Here is a 20,508-nt window from a genome sequence, read left to right on the forward strand (position 1 = left end):
CTTAGCCATCTAGTGCTGCTGTAACAGAAATACCACAAGTGGATGGCTTTAACAAAGAGAAGTTTATTCTCTCACAGTCCAGTAGGCTACAAGTCTAAATTCAGGGCATCAGCCCCAAGGGAACGCTTTCTTTTTTAGCTCTGGAGGAAGGTCCATGTCATCAATCTTTCTTTGGTCTGGGACATCTCTGCGCAGGAACCTCAGGTCCAAAGGACGTGCTCTGCTCCTGGCACTGTGTTCTTGGTGGCATGAGGTTCCCATGTGTCTCTGCTTACTTCTCTCTTTTATATCTCAAAAGAGATTGGATTAAAACACTGTCTATAGTCTTGTAGACATCATCAGTATAACCTCATCATAGTGATAGAGTTTACAACACATAAAGAGATCACATATAACCTCATCATAGTGATAGAGTTTACAACACATAAGGAAATCACATCAGATTACACAATCATACAATACTGGGAATCATGACCCAGTCAAGCTGACAGACATTTTGGGGGGACACAATTCAATCCATGACACTATCATATCATTTATAATGTCGAATAAAACCAACATTTTCAAATATAATAAAGTATATTTAACCAAATTGAATCCAATACTTTGTACCAATAATATTAGTTATAAACTTATATTTTGAAGAATGTATTGCTTCTTTTAAATAATTTCCTCCCTTAATTTCTATTAAAATATACAAATTATTTTATACCTTGTTGTTGTTAGGTGCCATCGAGTCAGTTCCGACTCATAGCGACCCTACTTACAACAGAACAAAACATTGCCCAGTCCTGTGTCATCCTCACAATGATTGCTACGTTTGAGACTATTGTTGCAGCCACTGTGTTAATCCATGTCAACGAGGGTCTTCCTCTTTTTTGCTGACCCTCTACTTCATCAAGCATGATGTCCTTCTCCAGGGACTGATCCCTCCTGATAACATGTCTGAAGTACATGACATGAAGTCTCGCCATCCTCACTTCCAAGGAGCACTCTGGCTGTACTTCTTCCAAGACAGACTTGTTCGTTCTTCTGGCGGTTCAATATTCTTCGCCAACACCATAATTCAAAGGCATCAGTTCTGCTTCGATCTTCCTTATTCACTGTCCAGCTTTCACATGCATAATAGGTGATTGAAAATACCATGGCTTGAGTCAGACGCACCTTTGTCCTCAGAGCGACATCTTTGCTTTATAATACTTTCAATAGGTCTTTTGCAGCTGATTTGCCCAATGCAATCAAGTCATCTGATTTCTTGACTGCAGCTTCCATGAGTGTTGTTGGTGAGTATATAATTTATAAGTAAATAAATATACATATGTTTGAAAATATACTTGTTTAGCTGATATGATATATGATAAACATCAATTTATAGACCTCTATTTATAGAAATGAAAACAAGTCCATAATTTTTGAGGGCACTGATCTTAATATTTGAAGAGTCACAATGAGGTTGCTACAAGTTGGAATCAACTGGACGACAGTGGGTTTGGTTTTGATTTAAGGATTCTTTATTTTTGTATTTTCCATTATTCACTTTTGTGTAACCTGAAAACCATTGCCATCCAGTCGATTGCGACTCATAGTGACCCTATAGGACAGAGTAGAACTGCCCCATAGAGTTTCCAAGGAGCAGCTGGAGGACTCACACTGCTGACCTTTTGGTTAGCAGCTGAGCTCTTCACCACTGCACCACGTAGGAATGGGAAAAAAGGCCTACACATTTTATTCAGTTATATCTAGTAAATATTTTTTTGAGTTTTACATTAGCTATAATTACTTTTGATGGGAGAAGTTATAGTCTTTGATCTATGTGAAAGGATTTAGGGATTTACCTACATATTCGATTTAATAAGAGATAAACTGGCTTTGTGCTCATATTTAAAAGAATAAGATTAGTAAATAAGCAAAAGAAAATTTAGAAAGATAAAATAAATATTTCTATAATTTCATTTGGTAACAACTTGAGACTTAGGCAAGAGTGTTTATAAGAAAATAAAAAAAAAATTGTAAGAAATTCTAGCATATGCCAGATGCAAAACATTTTGAATCTACTTCTGGTGTGTGGTTATAATCTATGAAGTACAAAATATTGTGCATAGAAACTTAAGCTCCTGATTCCTTTAAGAAGTTGATCTGTAAGAGAAAGCCAAATTATTTTACTCAATAGGAAAAGTTGAATGGTAATTCTTCCATCTATCATTTGCTATGGTCAAATAAAATATTCTTTAAAGTATAACATTTACATAGAAGCCATTTATACACACATGGTCCATATTTAAAATGTATATTTGAATCTTTTGTGCTTCTTCTCAATGCCCTAGTTGATAGTTATCTAGATATACAAATTTAAAGTTTCTCATAATGTTCAGAAAATTCTTATTCAATTGCTTATGAACCTGGAGTATAACAAAGTTATGTTTACTCTGTAATATCCAAACAAAAAACCAAACTCATTGCTGTTGAGTCAATTCTGATTCATAGAAAAATTCATGTTACAAGTTGATAAGTCAAGGATAATGATAACCCTACCAATCCTAAACCATTCATAAAGTCAGCAGTTACCTCATATGAAAACTAAGTGACATACGGATATTCATCCAGGAAATTTATATTAGCCTTCATTGGAAAGTTCTTTCTTTTGGTTACACTGAGATATGATACAATTTAAAGGAAAAGGGTCAAATCATTGGATATGATCAGCCTTCATATCTAATTTTTAATGCTCAGTTATTTAGTTCAAAAAATAAACTACATTATTCCATTCCATAGGGCTTTAATTTTATCTATGCTACTCCTTACAATATGAATGCTCTCTATATGGTTCCACAGTAATTTTGTACCCTAAATTACATACAGGTAGACAGGGATTGTTCACGTTACATTGCTAACAAGGCGTAAGATGTGCATAGAGATTTAACGGCTATATTTTTGTCATCAGTGAGTGTTTTGTCTTCAACAAGTTATTTAAACTCATTATTCTTTACATATTTAATCAATGAATGAGCATAACAATCCTGTCTTATGGAATATTGAAGATGGTAGTTAATATATTTAATAGATCTGGCATATTGTAAGCACTCAATATATGGTAATGATAGTGTCTATCTGAGGCACCAAATAAAGAGGCAAGTGACTTTGACCAAAAACAAGAAATATGTATGTGCTCTCAGCATAAGGAAAAAATAAGGGTGAAGCTTAGACTTTGCAGATTATGCAGACCACAGTGAAAATTATAAACCAAGAAAGATATGCAATATTATTTTGAATACCGACATTGAAGAGTTCTGTGAGACTCTCCACCCTTCTTGTTCTTTTACGCATAACCTTAGAAATATCATTAAAGTTATTGACTTTGAGAAAAATTCAATCTTTGGCCATGTGTTTCAAAGCATCTTTTACTTGTTTGCTTCTCATTGTATTAATGATGGGATTGAACATGGATGAAACAGAAGTACTGAGCAGAGCTATCCCTTTATTTAAAGACACCCTTTCCTTTGCAGAGGGTTTCACATACATGAAAATGCAGCTGCCATAAGGAATGGAGACAACAACTATGTGAGAACTACAAGTAGAAAAGGTCTTCTCCCTCTGCTGAGTAGAAGGTATTTTAAAAATAGTCCTGATGTCTTTTAGGTAGAAGAGAACCACTAACACCAGTGTAACCAAGAGAGTAAAAATGGTAAACAGAAGTGTCATTAATTCTATTATATATGTGTCTGTGCAAGTGAGCTGCAATGTAGGAAAAATATCACAGAAGTAATGCTCTGCAGTGTTGATTGCACAGAAATCAATCTGGTGACCTATAACACAAGGTGGAAAGACTATTAGGAAACTAGACAACCACAAAGCAAAGATCAGCATGTTGCAGACTCTGCTACTCATGATGGGCATGTAATGCAGGGGTTTGCAGATGGCCACATAGCGGTCATAGAACATAGCACCAAGAGGAAAAATTCGGTTGCTCCCAAAAGAATAGTAAAAAACAGCTGTGCTACACAGTACTTGTAAGAAATGGTCTTATCCCCTGTAGCCACACTAACAACAAATTTGGGAATACAGACAGTTGTGAAATATATTTTTAAAAATGAGAAATGTCAGAGAAAGAAGTACATAGGTGTTTTGAAATGTGAATCTAGTAGAGTGTGGGTGATGATGAGTAGGTTCCCAGTGATACTCTATAGATAGGTAAAAAAGAGAAGACAAATGACCACCTGTAATTGTGGCTCACCTGTCAGTCAAATAAAGGTTGCCAGCATTGTGTGATTTCTCATAGCTGACTACTATTTAAAAACAAAAAGGATAAGAAAAATAAGAACGAAGTATACAGAGCTGCATAAAATTTCCTACATTTGCATTGCTACCCATACTCAACCTGCCCCAGTATTCTGCTATTCAATAGTAGCAGTCTAGAAAAATTTACCCACTTAATTTTTACTCAAAATTTAGTTAACCAAATAAAACTCTATGAGTTCAGTTTTCCTCTTAATTTTCATAAATCCGAGTGTCACGGAGGAATACAATATTCCATTGATAAAATCATTTAAAAGTAAATATGTTTTATTTTGTTGGAAGTTACTGCTTAAAACAAAATGACAAAGAAACAAATAATTTACTATTTTAACTTTTATCTTCTGTGTTTTCAATGACTATTTCTTATCTGTTTACTTTACATTAAATTATTTTGCACATTGGTAACTCATTCCATTTTGTTAAATAAATACCTTTATCTATGTTTATTATTCTTTCTAATAAGTTTTGTTCTTCTGTCACTGAGATGTCAGCTGAGGACTCTTTGAAGCTTGAAATTTAAATTAAGTCGATTTAAACACTTCTAGACTATGTACAGTGGGAATTCAATACCCTTGCTAAGCTTCTGAAATTCTTCAGGAAATATATTCTCATGCCCCCTTTTTCGTGACACATTATTTTGTTCCTTAATTTCATTAAAATGTTTGCAGGTGATCATAAAATGGACATATGTTTTCCACCAATGCTATAGTCTCAGACACCTCTGAGGCTGTCATGACAATTTAAAGAAATACGAGATTTTTTTAAGAAAGACGTGATGGTTAAGATGGTTTGTCAACTTGGCTGGGCCATGATTCTCAGTGGTTTGGCAGTTATGATGTAGCTTTGCAGTTGTGTAATAACGTAATCACCTCCATGATGAGATTTGATATAATGTAATCTCCTCCATGATGAGATCTGCTATGAGCAGTCAATCAATTAACAAGGAGTTTCCTTGGATGTATGATCTGCATCCAATATATATGGATTTTCTGGCAAAGCTTGCTGGCTTTTGCTCTGCTCTGGATCCTGCATTCTGCTCATCATCATCTTAACTCTGCTTCTTGGGATTTGAGCCAGCATCTTGCCATCTTACCTACTGATCTTGAATTCATCAGCCTTGGCAACCCATAAGCCATCAGCTTGCCTTCTGACTTTTTTATCTTGGGTTCATCAGCCTATGCAGCTTCATGAATCAGGAGAAGCCTCCAGCATGATGCCTAACTTGGGACTTTCCAACCTCTACAACCACGTAAGCCATTTCCTTGATATAAATCTCTCTCTCTCTCTCTGCCTCTCTCTCTCTCTCTGTCGCTCTCTCTCCTCTCTCTCTCTCTATATATATATATATAAATATGAAGCCCTTGTGGCACAGTGGTTAAGAGCTTGACTGCTAACCAAAATGTCAACAGTTCAAATACACCAGACGCTCCTTGGAAACCCCATGGGGCAATTCTACTCTGTCCTATAAGGTCACTATGAGTCAGAATCAATTAGACGGCAATGGGCTTTTGGTTTATATGTATATATGTTTGTGTGTGTGTGTGTGTGTATGTGTGTATGTGTATGTATATACACATATGCTTCACTAGTTTTGCTTCTCTGGAGAATGCAGCCTAAGAAGTTTGGTACCAAAAGTGGTTCTAGAGAAACAAAATTGTAAGGATTAGTTTTCCAAATTGGTTCTCAATTCTGGTTGTTCTTAAACATGTTGATGACTCTGCTTCCAATAGTAAAGAGGGCACTGCTAATCCATGGCTTGAGGTGGCAATAGAAATATGTAAAATATCACCATCAAATGACCAAACATTGGTGAGAGGCGAGGCTCTGGGTAATCACATGTATGACTCTTCTCTACAATTTTGTCAGAATGAGAAGTATAAGGAAACTGATTGGTTGGGCCTACATTTGCTAGACAGAGTGGTGAAAAAAAGAGATGAGCTCAGAGCCTCAGAGTCAAAGCTCAAGTACCACATAAACAACCTCAAAGTTGCCAGTTGTGCCCTGAAAGCCTTAATTCTTGTAGTAACATAGCTGACATTGCAGAAAACCAAACACAGTCTTATTGTAAGAGTAGCTGAATTACAACAGCCATTGAATTCCCAACCTTAAATGATGTCTGAAGTTAAAGTGAGGGCATTGATTGGGAAGAAATGGGATCCTGAAACTTGGGATGTGGACATATGGGCAGATAATCAGGAAGCTGGAGACACTGAGCCCCTAAATTCTGTTGAATCACTCTTGCCAACAGAACCAGCCCTTTCACTCCCATCTGAAAAGATTGCTCCGTGTTTGTCTGCTAAGCCACCCTCCCCAGTAAAAACATTAGCCCCTCCACCTCCATCTGATGAGATTAACCAAGCTGTGTCTGAAGAGCCTTGGTCTGAATCGTTGCCTGGGGCATCGCCTGAGACAGATGCCTTACAGGACAATGTTGAATGCTCTAAAAACACACACCCAACACCAATTTTGGCTACTAGACCTATAACTAGACTTAGTCCCAGAGAGCCTCAATAAGTGAAGTACAAATTGTGACCCAGGAGGAGGTATGCTACACTCCAAAAGAACTACTTGCCTTTTCTAATATGTACAAACATAAATCTGGGGAATATGTGTGGGAATGGCTGTTAAGGGTGTGAGATAATGGTGCAAGGAACCTAAAGTTTATCAGTCTGAGGTTATTGATATGGGCTTGCTAAGCACAGATTCTTCATTCAATGTTTCAGCTCAAGAGGTTAGGAAAGGATCTAATAGTTTATTTGTTTGGGTTGCTGAAACATGAATTACATACAGGGTGGCCTACCTTAATCAAGTTGAAGTATCAGACTTGCCTTGGTAAACCATAGAAAAAAGTATCCAAAGGCTTATGGAAATTGGCATGCTAGAGTGGATTTATCAGGTTAGACCCACATACCCACTTACAAAGCGCCTGGAAGACATGCATTGTAGCAAAATGGTGAGGAACAAATTTGTGAAGGGAGTCCCAGCATCCTTGAAGACTGCTGTGATTGCTATTTTATCTAAGTTATATTTGACATTGAGAGCTGCCCTAATTGAATTAAGACACCTAACTACAATGTGGTTGATTGGACCTCATGGTGATAGGGGCCAAATGGCAGCACTCAATCGACAAAGACAAGGTGATGTGGTTACCGTAATAGACAATGAATTCAAAGCAGTAATCAGAATAGTCTGACTTGTAAGGACTTATGGCATTGGCTGCTTAATCAGTGTCCTCAGGAGTGAAATAGATAGGAAATCTACTAAATATTTACTTGATCTGTACAAGAGGATGAATTCAGGTTGAAGTGAACAGCAGTCTAATTTGAATCACTAGAATAGAGAGTCACGTCCTCTCAATCAATTCCGAGACTTGAGCCAGTTTACAGACACACAACCCCTTGAATGAAGGGCTGGGTGAGTTTCCTTGAGAAAGGATTCCAATACAGTGCCAAAAACTTAAACAAGGCTCCAGGAATTGACGGGATATCCATTGAGATGTTTCAGCAAACTGATGCAGAGCTGAAGGTGCTCACTCATCTATGTCATAAAATTTGGAAGACAGCTTCTAACCAATCAACTGGAAGAGACCCACATTTGCATCCTTTCCAAAGACAGTTGATCCAACAGAATGTGGAAATTATATAACAATATTATTAATATCACACAAAAGTAAAATTTTGCTGAAGATCATTCAAAAGCTGTTGCAGCAGTGCACCACATGTTTGTCAGTTTGTTGTACTGTGGTGGTTTGAAAGTTGCTGTGGTACTGGAACATTTGCCACCGGTATTTCTAATACCGGCAGGGTCAACTTTGGTGGACAGGTTTCAGTGGAGCTTCCAGACTAAGACAGACTAGGAAGAGAGACCTGGCAGTCTACTTCTCAAATAATTGGCCAGCAAAAACCTTATGAATAGCAACAGAACATTGTCTGATATAGTGCTGGAAGATGAGCTACTCAGGTTGGAAGGCACTCAAAATATGACTGAGGAAGAGCTGCCTCCTCAAAGTCAGTCGACCTTAATGACGTGGATGGAGTCAAGCTTTCGGGACCTTCATTTGCTCATGTGCCATGACTGAAAATGAGAAGAAACAGCTATAAGCATCCATTAATAATAGGAACATGGAGTGTACGAAGTATGAATCTAGGAAAATTGGACAATCAAAAATGAGATGGAATGCATAAAGATCAATATTCCAGGAATTAGTGAGCTGAAATGGACTGGTATTGTCCATTTTGAATCAGGCATTCATATGGTCTACTATGCCAGGAATGACAACTTGAAGAGGAATGGTTTTGCATTCATTGTCAAAAAGAACATTTCAAGATCTATCCTGAAGTACAATGCTGTCAGTGATAGGATAATATCCATACACCTGCATGGAAGACCACTTAATATGACTATTTTTTAAATTTACTCACCAACTACAAAGGTCATAGATGAAGAAATTGAAGATTTTTACCAACTTTTGCAGTCTGAAATTGATCGAACATGCAATCAGCGTGATTGATAATTACTGGTGATTGGAAAGCAAAAGTTGAAAACAAAGAAGGATAGGTAGTTGGAAAATATGGCCTTGGTGATAGAAATAATGCTGGAGATTGCATGATAGAATTTTGCAAGACCTGCAGCTTGCTCATAACAAATACCTTTTTTCAACAACATAAATGGCAACTATACATGTGGACCTCGCCAGACTGAATACACAGGAATCAAATCAACTATATCTGTGGAAAGAGACAATGGAAAAGTTCAATATCATCAGTCAGAACAAGGTCATCAGCCAACTGTGGAACAGACCAACAACTGTTCTTTGCAAGCTGAAGTTGAAGAAAATACAAATAAGTCCACGAGAGCAAAATTAAGACCATGAATATATTCCACCTGAACATAGAGACCATCTATTGCGCCATAGATTGCTTTTGTGTGGCCTTTCTATCCATGGTCTTATAACTTCCACCCGAGTGATTGGGTGGGACTGTGAGATAGGGTAATTTTGGCCCACCAAGGGGATTGGTTAGTTTTGCCATCCCGCTGATCTTGAAATCAGCCACCCCACGGGTGAGAAAGAAGAGAAGATATCACCACCATCAGAGAAGAAGAGCCAGTATGTCCTTTGGACCCAGGATCCCTGTGCTAAGAAGCTCCTGGGACCAGGAGACAGAGAGTGAGCTGTAATCCTGAAGATGGTGAGAAGCAGTGGCGTGAGACACCTGGCAGGAGAGACCTGGCAGCAGAGACCCAGCAGCAGAGACCTGGCAGCAGGAAAGGCACAGTGGGCTTCCCAGCCCACAGAGAGAGAAATATGAGTGCCTTTGGACAGAGGCCTAGGGCCAGGGAGAGGTGTTTCTGCAAGGGTGTCCTGATGGAAGAACTGTATCCTGAGTGCTCCTCAGCCAGAATTGTAACCATTTACTTCCCTAATAAACCCTATAATCATAAGTATGGTCTGTGAACTTTGAATGGCCATTGCAATAAATTATCAAACCCAGCAGAGAAGTAGAGAGTGCTATGGGAGGGATGGTTGGTGTCAAAACTGGTAAAGATGGCAGAGAAAGGAGGCAGGTCTGAACTCTGCCTCATAGGAATCAGCCTTGGGCTGTTGGTCTTGATTCTTTTTCCCCCTTGTGAAGTTAGAGGAGGTCAGACACCGACCCCAAGCCATTTTTACACCATCTCAAGATAGCTTTGATGCATTGAACATGACTGAAGACCAGATAAGTTGTGGAATGACATTAAGGACATCGAACATGAAGAAAGCAAGAGGTCATTAAAAAGACAGGAAAGAAATAAAAGACCAAAATGGATGTCAGAAGAGCCTCTGAAAGTTGCTCTTGAACATAGAGTGGCTAAAGCAAATGAAAGAAATGATGAAGTAAAAGAGCTGAACAGAAGATTTCAAAGGGAGGCTGAAGAAGACAAAGCAAAGTATTATAAAGAAATGTGCAAAGACCTGGAGTTAGAAAACCAAAAGGGAGAACATGCTCTGCATTTCTCAAGCTGAAAGAACTGAAGAAAAAACTCAAGCCTTGAGTTGCAATATTGAAGGATTCCAAGGGGAAAATATTAAACGACATAGGAAGCATCAAAAGATGGAAGGAATACACAGAGTCACTGTACCAAAAAGAATTGGTTGATGTTCAAACATTTCAGAAGGTAGCATATGATCAAGAACCCATGGTACTGAAGGAAGAGGTCAGAGCTTCCCTGAAGACATTGGTAAAAAAAGGGACCAGCAATTGAAGGAATACCAACTGAGATGTTTCAACAAACGAATGCAGCACTGAAAGTGCTCACTCCTCTATGCCAAGAAATTTGGAAGACAGTTTCCTGGCCAAAGAGACTGGAAGAGATTCATATTTGAACCCAATCCAAAGAAAAGTGATCCAACAGAATGTGGAAATTATTGAACAATATCAATATGACACACAAGTAAAATTTTGCTAAAGATCATTCAAAAAGATTTGCAGCAGTGCATCGACAGGGAACTGCCAGAAATTCAAGCCAGATTCAGAAAAGAACATGGAACAAGGGGTATCATTGCTTGTGTCAAGTGGATCATGGCTGAAAGCAAAGAATACCAGAAAGATATTTACCGTGTTTTATTGGCTATGCAAAGGCATTGAACTGTGTGGATCATAACAAATTTTGGATAACATTGTGAAGAATAAGAATTCCAGAACATTTTATTGTGATCATGAGGAACCTGTACTTAGACCAAGAAGCAGTAGTTCTAACAGAACAAGGTTACACTGCTTGGTTTAAAGTTAAGAAAGGTGTGCATCAAGGTTGTATCCTTTCACCATACTTATCCAATATGTACACTGAGCAAACAAGCCAAGAAGCAGGACTATATGAAGATTAACATGGTATTACGATTTGAGGAAGACTCATTAATAACCCGCAATATGCAGATGACACAACCTTGCTTGCTGAAAGTGAAGAGAACTTGAAGCACTTACTGGTGAAGATCAAAGACCACACCTTCAATATGGATTACACCTCAACATAAGGAAAACAAAAATCCTCACAACTGGACCAATAAGCAACATCATGATAAAGCAGAAAAGATTGAAGTTGTCAAGGATTTCATTTTACCTGGATCCACAATCAACACCCATGGAAGCAGCAGTCAAGAAATCAAAGGACACACTGCATTGGACAAATGTGCTGCCAAAGACCTCTCTAAAGGGTTAAAAAGCATAGATGTCAGTTTGTGGGCTAAGGTGTGCCTGACCCAAGCCATGGTGTTTTTAATCGACACATAAGCTATTTTTCTATGATTTCTAATTGTTTATTTTGACCTTTTGTTCTTGTATTATTTTCCTGAATTCATCTATTGCCTGGTCTGTGTTTTCCTTGACTTTTGCTGTGTTTTCATTGCTTTTTTCTGTGTTTTCCATACTTTGTTCTTAGTTTTTTTTCCTTGTTTTTGTCTGTGTTTTCCTTGTTCTCTTTCCTAATCTCTTGGAGAGCCCTAAATACTAGTCTTATGAATTCCATATCAGATAGTTTCACCGCCTTTTCGTCTATCAGAAAGTCATCTGTTTCTTTATTTTGGTCACTTGCTGGAGCCATCTTGTCCTGCTTTTTATATGTTTTAATATTATCTGCTGTCTCTAAGACATTAAGGTATTATTTTCTTTATTTATTGATTGTACGTTCATTTGTTTTGTTTTGATATGTCAGGCTGGGTGAGCCAGTTGTGCTTTGCTGCTTGGTCATCTCTGCACACACTAGCTCTTACCACCTTGTCCAGGTGGGCAGAGCAGCAGCAGTCAGGGTGAGCCCACTTCACTGTACACTGGTTTGGTAGGTGGTTGAGGGTGGACTGGGCCAGCAGTATCTGCCTCCTGATGTTGGTCCAGCATTGTGGGAGCATTCACAGCCCTCTTCAGATAGGCGGAGGTGTCAGATGGGGAGTGGTATGGGCTAACTTCCATCATTCAGCAGCTAGTATAGTGATGGAAGGGGAGCCACAGTGCAGGCCTGGTGTGGCAGCAGGCATGAGCAGGAGACGCTCTAGCCACAGCAGTACAACAAGGGCCACCGAGAAAGGGGGTGTCATGTATGTGGCTAGGATCAGGAAGAAAAAAAAAAAAAAAGGTAGCTGGCTAGTGTGAGCAAGGGCAGACCTGGGGGCCACATGAGGGGGGAAGTTCGCATACAGAGCAAGCAGGAGGTAGAAAGTGGCAGGCCAGCAGCTCTCTAGCTGCAGCAATGCAGTGTGGTCCAATGGGAAGGGGTAGAGGTGGTGAATGGGGCTAGGTGGGAGGGAGAAATAAAAGGAAGAAAGAGAAAAAGAAAAGAAAAAAAGGCAAAGCAGGAGCCAGCAGGTGGGAGCAGAGCACATGCCGTGTGACAGTAGGCTGGTAGCTCTCTACCCAAGGCAGTAGGGCATGGCCCAGAGAGGTGTGTGGTTGGCATATGGGACTACGTGGGAGAGAGAAAGAAAATGAGGAAAGAAGGAAAAAAATGGTGTGGCAGGAGCCAGCAGGTAGAGACAGGGCAGACTCATGGTGACAGTGGGCCAGGAACTCTCTGAGCTGCATGGTGTGGCCTGTTGGGAAGGGGTGGCAGTGGCATATGGGGCTAGGTGGAAGGGAGAAAGAAAAGGAAGAAAGGGACAAGAAAAAAATGGTGCGGGGGTATCCCGTGGGTAGGGGCAGTGTGGGATAGGGGTGACGGTGGGCTGGTAGCTCTATAGCAGAGTTGCAGAGCATGACCAGTTGGGAAGGGGTGGTGGTGTTGTACAGGGCTAGGTGGGAGTGAGGAATAAAAGGAGGAAAGGGGAAAAAATGGCACGGCAGGAGCCAGCAGGTAGGGGAGGCGTGGACCCAGGGTGATGGTGGGCTGGTACCTCTTTAGCCAAGCAGCACACTATGGACCATTGGGAAGGTTTGAGGGCAGCATACAGGATAGATGAGAGAGAGAAAGAAAAGGAAGAAAGGGAAAAGAAAAAAACTAGTGCAGCATGAGCCAGCAGGTGGGGGTGAGGGAGACCCAGGGCGATGGCGCGTTGGTAGCTCTCTAGCCGAGTGGTGGGAAGGAGTGGGGTGGCGTATGGGGCAGAAGGGTGAGGGGTAGGAAAGCATGTTTCTCTGGTTACCAGGTTCTCTGTCTCCTATTACGAGCTCCATGAAGTTGCCTTCCCATATTTCCTGTCCAGGGTCAAGATGGCAACACTTTGCTGTGTTAGTTTCCAGGGGACCTCCAATCCTTATCTCTTCTCATTCTCTGCTTTCCTTCAGTTTCTTCTTCCATTTGATGTTTGACCTAGTTCTTTATCCCTTCATTTGATGCTTAAGTTTCCAGGACTGATGTTTGTTATCTGTTTTACTAAGTTTTATGGGTCTTTGTTGCAGTGGGATAGCATAATATGTTTGTCTAGGGCACCATGTTGGCTTCACCTCTGTATCTTTATCTTAATGAGATGTTTTATAGAGTTTGTGAATAAAAGGTTGGATTTACACTGGTTTAACAAGTGTATATTTTTTGAGCTAATTAACAGATCTTCAAAAATCTAGAGTGAGGTTTTATTAAGCACTGTTGAATTATTTCTGTTCAAAAATTCTTTCAGTGAAAACTTAAAACAGTAGTAATAATAAAACTGCCATATGATCAAAAACATGAAAGATTAACTAATACCAGAGTCTACAAACATGTTTAAACTAGTTTTGATTACATAGAAATATACGATAAAACCAACCACATAGAATGTAAATAAAAAGATGTGAAATATAAAATGATGCAAACTGGAAATGAATAGTCATAGAGATAAGAGAAGATGTAGGAGAAATACACCGAATAAGAACAGGGAACATCTTGCTTTGTCACAACTCACATAGAAAAGGAGATCACTGGCGGTGTAAATGGTTAATGTGTTCAGCTGCTAACTGGAAAGTTAGCAGTTTGAGTCCACCTAGAGGCACCTCAGAAGAAAGGCATGGCAATCTACTTCTGAAAAATCAGCCACTGAAAACGTTATGGAGCACAGTTCTACTCTGACACACATGGGATCGCCACGAGTCAGAATCAACTCGATGACAACTGGTACATAAAGAAAAAAAAAAAACAAAGCAAAACAAAATTAATGGTTTCTTTTGACTGTAAGATTAAGAAGCATTGTGCAAAAAACTTGCAATCTTACATGCCTTAAAAGAAGTATAACTATCAGGTAGTTAGGAGGTGATGGCAACCCTATGTGTTACAGAGTAGAACTTGTCCTTAGGGCTTTCATAATCTTTATGGAAGCAGATCACCAGGCCTCTCTTCCCCAGCACTACAGGGTGAGTTCAAACCACCAACCTTTAGGTTAGCAGTCGAGTGCAAACCATTGACTCAAAAGCAACAGGTTTGGCTTTTGGTTTTTAGGCAGTGATATTTTAACTGGATAGATTGAATCTGGTCTGATGTAAAAGCTTAACAATTTCTTTTTTTTAAACTGAGACAATTGCAAGATAGAAAGCATTCATTTGCTTCTGACTGGAGTTCCTAATAAAAATAAGAATATCGAATCCAGAAATGAGAAGACTACAGGATAACACTGTACTTATCTTTTTCTTTTTTTTTTTAATTTTGAAAGGATGCCACTTAGAGGATGAAATAGAGATACTCAGTGTAGCAGAATTTGGGATAGAAGTTCTGACAATCAGGCAGGTGTAAGTTATGGAGAGGAAGATTTTAGTATAATATAAACAAAAGGAAAACTTTCTAACAAGGAGTCTTGTCCAAAATGACTTTGTGAGTATCCCAAAAGTATTCAACAAGTGAAGAAATCATACTTGGTATTTGCTCCTCACATGGTCCTCATGGGATGGCCCTAGAGTTTGCCCGTGTAATGAAATAATACTTGGCTTATTTTCAGCCCTTCCTCAGAGGGACACTTTCCTCCAGAATTCTGGAAAACCTTATGCTGCAATACTCTGTAATAGTTTCATGGGGTTGGAAATAAGCAAGACTACCATGGATTCTGGCTGTTGCTGCTTTCCTAGATCATCGGGGATCAGGGACTCTTGGTGCTCTTCTTAAATCTCCATTTGCTCCCATCCTCATTCTAAGGCCTCTTGAACGTCAGCATGGAGGCGAGAGATTTTCTTGCACTTGATTGCATAGATTTATTGGCACTTTTTTTTACTTTGGTATAGATATACCTGTAATTATCTAACAGAACTAAAGCGATTCCTAGTCTATCATCCTCACCCTGTGTTCAGGAAGACAGATACAACAGGTTTTAGAAAAATTAAAGGAAGATCAAAATTTCAAAACAGAAAAAGCAAAACTATGGCCCTATATGTAATGCCGCTGGGGAGCCCTGGTTGTGCATAGTTAAGCATTTGGCTGCTAACCTAAAGGTCAGCAGTTTGGACCCACCATCTGCTCCATGGGATAAAGATGTGGCAGTCTGCTTCCATAAAGATTTACAGCCTTGGAAACCCTGTGGTGCTGTTCTACTCTGTCCTATAGGGTCACTATGGGTTGGAATAGACCTGACAGCAATGGATTTGATAATGTCACTAAAAATGAATATGAGCATGCAGTGCTTAGGAAGGACGCTATTTTCTTGGGGATTAAACATGTTTGAGATTTTTAATGTGAATATTATAATTGATAGTTTATATTTCTCAAATATATCTTTTTTCCTAGAAAAAAAAAGATCTCTGCAGTTTCATGTAAAACAGATTCACAAGACAGAAAAGATATATAAATTCAGGTAAGAAAAATTACAAAACAATCATATTCATTTTAGTCATATAATAACGCAGCCACGACTATTTGTTATGTGCTTAAAAGTGCATTTTTTCCTCGACTTTCAAAAATGTGCTATGCCATAAATTATAGATTATCAGGGTGAGAATAAATATGGAGAATTCGTATTTCACTGCTTGAAGGAATATCATGGCTAAATCACACAGGGTATAGGACAGAGCTGGTGATTAAAATAGAGTCCTAGGGATGTGTATTCTATTATTTCTTACTTTCTATTTTGTTCCACTGCTTAGAAAACGTCACAATCAGAAAAGTATTCCATTATCTCTAATGAATTATTTCATAAATTATACTATTTGTAATTCTTTTATTAATGGAGGTAACCCTTTTGATAGGCTATATTCTGTAATTTTCCATAAGAGGAAATAATATTACTTTACTGTATTCTAGGTTAGAGTCATCACCTTTTCCTTAGAGGTACAGGTAGTCCCCGGATTACGAATGTACGATTTGTGGAAAACTCATACTTGCCCTTTAATGTTATGTATATTTGTCCTCACTTTGAAACGATTAAACTAACCTGTAACCACAACAAATTCTTCATCACAATCGCCTTCACTTGCTGCAGGTGCAGATTTTAAATCATTCAAAAGGCTTTGAGCCTTTTCTTCCAGTAACATGAAACCCATTGCCATGGAGTCAATTCTACCTGATAGCAACCCTATAGAACAGAGCAGAACTGCCCCATAGGGTTTCCAAGGAGCGGTGGGGGATTTGAACTGCCAACCTTTTTGTTAGCAGCTGTATCTTGCCATAGCTCTTAACCACTGTGCCACTAGGGTGCCTTCTTCCACTAAAGTAAGGCTAAATAAGAACCATAAGTACCTGTTCAAACTTACCTAGAAATTCTTAAGTACACACTCATTTTTCTGAGCCCAAAATTGTGACATAATATGGCCAAAATATACGTGAACCATTTAAAATCAAGTCTGCTCTCAAAAGCCTGCGTATATTAAAGTTGCCATGCTTATAGGCCTCCTAGCTAAAGCTTTTATCTAAGTTGCTCTTCGGTTTAGCATTTAAAAAAAAAAATTCTGTAAAATGCTAACATTGAGTGTCTTTATTTATTACAGGTGATTTAATAATGAATTAAAATACTTATATTATAATAAAAGTTTCATAGCATATATCACATTATGCCATAAGTAAGCATTCAATTCTTTTTTGTCCTCATATTCAGTGCCGAACACAACACCTGGCACAGAGTAGATGGTCGATAAATATTTACTAAGCATATTAATGGAGGATGAGACAGATGCAAATAGATTATCCTTGAAGAATTAATGCTACTTTCATTGATATAAAGTCAAAAAAGTAGCCTTTATTTGGTTTAAGAACTTAAGATTTCATCCTCTTCTTCTTTCTCCTACTCCAACATCATCACCACCTCCTCCTTCTTCTCTTTCTAAGTAAGATCAACAGACAAGGACTGTTAAGTTGTAATGTGTTGCAAAAGGAAGAAATGTGTGTGGAGTGATTTTAGCATATCTTAAAAGCCTTTCCTATGACACTTGGTTTAAATGTTACCAAAGAAGAAAAGAAGTAGCACTGTTGCCCTGAGTTGCTAGACTGACAATGAATTTGTTTCATGGCGGGGTGGGGGGAATCCTAGAAATACTCCAAATAACCAAAGTTGTTTTGGTTTTAGCATGTCAGCCAAATACAAATATGTTAACTTGTATGCTTCAGGGAAATCAGTACTTATTTATTCTTAAAACAACTAAGTTTTTAGTCATCAAGTGAATAGTTTCTTAAAATCTTTTATGCAGTAAGCTTGTTTGATTTGTGCCTTACTTTGAAACTTCTCATTTTTTCTCAGATTGAAAGTAGTTTGAGATGATGTAGATTTTTTTACACGTTTATTTAGAGACAAGTAGAATCAATAAAATTTACAGGATAAGAAGAAATATAAAGGCATCACTCACCTTTTACTTTCACATTTAAATAAAATTAGACTAATTCCAGAAGCTGAAGATTGGCTCCACTTTAAAGTAAGACAATTAACTCCTTGGTATTTATTTGTAGTTCTAAGAGCCCTTATTGGTAAAAAGTTTACGTTGCCTCAGGATGTACTTTTAGTTTCATTTTCTTCTATTTATTTATTTTTCTTAGTGCATCGGAGCAAAGTGTTATTAGACAGAAGAAATGAATATTAAATAAATTAAAATTTAAGAGTCTTTCTTAACATGAGAATTTTATCAGACTTTAATTTCAGATTACCATCTCTATCTCAAATGGTAGTCATAAACCATCTCAAATGGTTTGAAAATAACACTGGACTTGAACACAAAATTTTAATTTGACTCACCTTGAGTCCAAATTCCATCTTTAACTAATTGTGTTACCTTATACAAGTCGAAGTATCTCTCATCTTTTGTTCACTCATGTGAGGCACAAATGGGATGTTTATGAAAGTATTATGTCAACTATAAAGTCTTCTATAATGTGAAGTGGTATTTGTGGGACTAGGGAAAGAGTGGAAAGTTTGTTGACTTTCTCTTATAATTTCAAGCAGAAATTTGCCATTGGTGACAAGGGAGGGGACAACCCCTCGGAGATGACTGCCTTCATTCTTGTAGGCATCAGGATTCGTCCAGAGCTCCACAGTCTCCTCTTCCCACTGTTCCTGATTGTTTATGGCACAGTCCTTCTGGGGAACCTTAGCGTGACTGGCATCATTGTGACTGATCCCTGACTGAATACACCAATGTATTTCTTCCTTGACAAACTCTCTGTTATTGACCTCTCCTACTCCACTGTTATTTTACCCAAAGTCATGGTCAATATCTTTTCTCAGAAAAAGACCATACTGTTTGTGGATTATGTAGCTCAGCTCTTTATGCTCTCTATCTTGGCAGGCATGGCCTATGACTGCTACATTGCTATCTGCAACCCATTCCCATTCACTGTCTTTATGTCAAGAAGACTCTGTATTTAGTTGCTTGCTGGTTCCTATCACTGTGGCTGGGTCAGTTCCATTCTTCAAATCATTGTAACTTTCTCCATCTCTTCTTCTGCCTTTTGAGTCATTGATCACTTGTACTGTGATTCTAATCCGATTGAGAAGATCTACTGTTCCAATATCTTTTACAAGAAGATGGTGTCACTTAGTTTGGCTTTAGTCATTACTATGCCCACAGTAGTTCTTATTGTAGTATCTTACATGTATATTGTGCTCAGTCTTAAAGATCCACTCCAGCGAAGGGAAGAAGAAAGCCTTCTCTACTTGCAGCTCCCACCTAGAGGTTGTGAGTTTGGTCTATGGAACTGTCTCCTTTGCATATTGAGTTGTTATTGCAGGTGCCATTGAGTCAGTTCTGACTCATAAGGGCCCTGTGTACTACACAACAAAACACTTCCCGGTCGTGCACCATTCTCATAATCGTTGTTATGTTTGAAACCATTGTTGCAATGTTTGAGCCCATTGTTGCAGCCACTGTGTCAATCCATCTCGTTGAGGGTCTTCTTACACCCCCTAAAAAACCTGAACTTTGTAAAGTAGCTTCCGTATGTTACATTTTGTTCACGCCCACGTTGAATCCTTTAATCTACTCACTAGGAAGTCAGAATGTTAAAGATGCCATGAGAAAAGTCCTGTGTAAGAAAAAAATTTTACTCTAAATCCACTTCTATTTATTTAACTGATTCTTACATCAATTGATTTTGGCTGCCTGATCATCTAGACTTAGGCATTTAAAGCTTAGATTTATTTAAAAACTTCTTAGGTGTTCTATTCCACAGCATTAATAATTTCCTATAATGATTTCTCCAAATAACTTATTCACATTTCTTCAAGGCAATGTTATATCTGAAACTTTTAGACACAGATGAATATTTACAGCATTTCTATAAACGCTTATATATCTCTTAGTCTCCAGGTAATAATATGTAAATGGGAGAGTAGAGAATTTTATTGTTTCTCTTCTCTGCGTGCCTAAGTAAAATTTAGATAAACACTTAGTATAAAGATTAACTTGGAAACGGTGTTCCAATTGGTTTATATGCAACTGACAGTCTAAATGTTAGCTTTGGGTTGTGTTTTTGATGGCATGTAGAAGACGTGAGAGAATGTGTATATGATGAAGAGAAAATGAGTAGGAAAAATCACCAGGGTTCCCTTTGCTGAATTAAAGGATCAAAGAAAAAGAAACATGGGAAAATTGAATTCATTTGGTTAAAATCAAGACATTTCATTTGGTGTTCTTTGAATAGGAGGGTCGCCCTGCTTTGCTGTCATAAAATGAAAACATCTCATGTTTTTCAGCTCATGCTCTCTATCTTTTGGATAACACAAATTGTTGGTAGTGAATATGCAATTAGTGAAAGTGCTATATTGAAATGAAGTCAGCTAAAAAATCTCAGTTAAAAATATCACCATGCCTTGTATTAACCCCTGTAAAGAGTTGGATCATATGTGTGTGTGTTTGTCTTTGTATGTGTGTGTAT

The 20,508-nt window shown here is 38.3% G+C and overlaps 2 pseudogenes; one reads left to right on the forward strand and one right to left on the reverse strand.

The window, feature by feature from the left end:
- Positions 1-3,366: 3,366 nt before the first annotated feature.
- Positions 3,367-4,274, reverse strand: LOC101353549 (olfactory receptor 6C74-like; annotated as a pseudogene).
- Positions 4,275-13,267: 8,993 nt separating this feature from the next.
- Positions 13,268-19,683, forward strand: LOC101353802 (olfactory receptor 9K2-like; annotated as a pseudogene).
- Positions 19,684-20,508: the final 825 nt, after the last annotated feature.

This window comes from Trichechus manatus, unplaced genomic scaffold (assembly GCF_000243295.1).
Source record: "Trichechus manatus latirostris isolate Lorelei unplaced genomic scaffold, TriManLat1.0 scaffold00027, whole genome shotgun sequence".
Taxonomy (NCBI): Eukaryota; Metazoa; Chordata; class Mammalia; order Sirenia; family Trichechidae; genus Trichechus; species Trichechus manatus.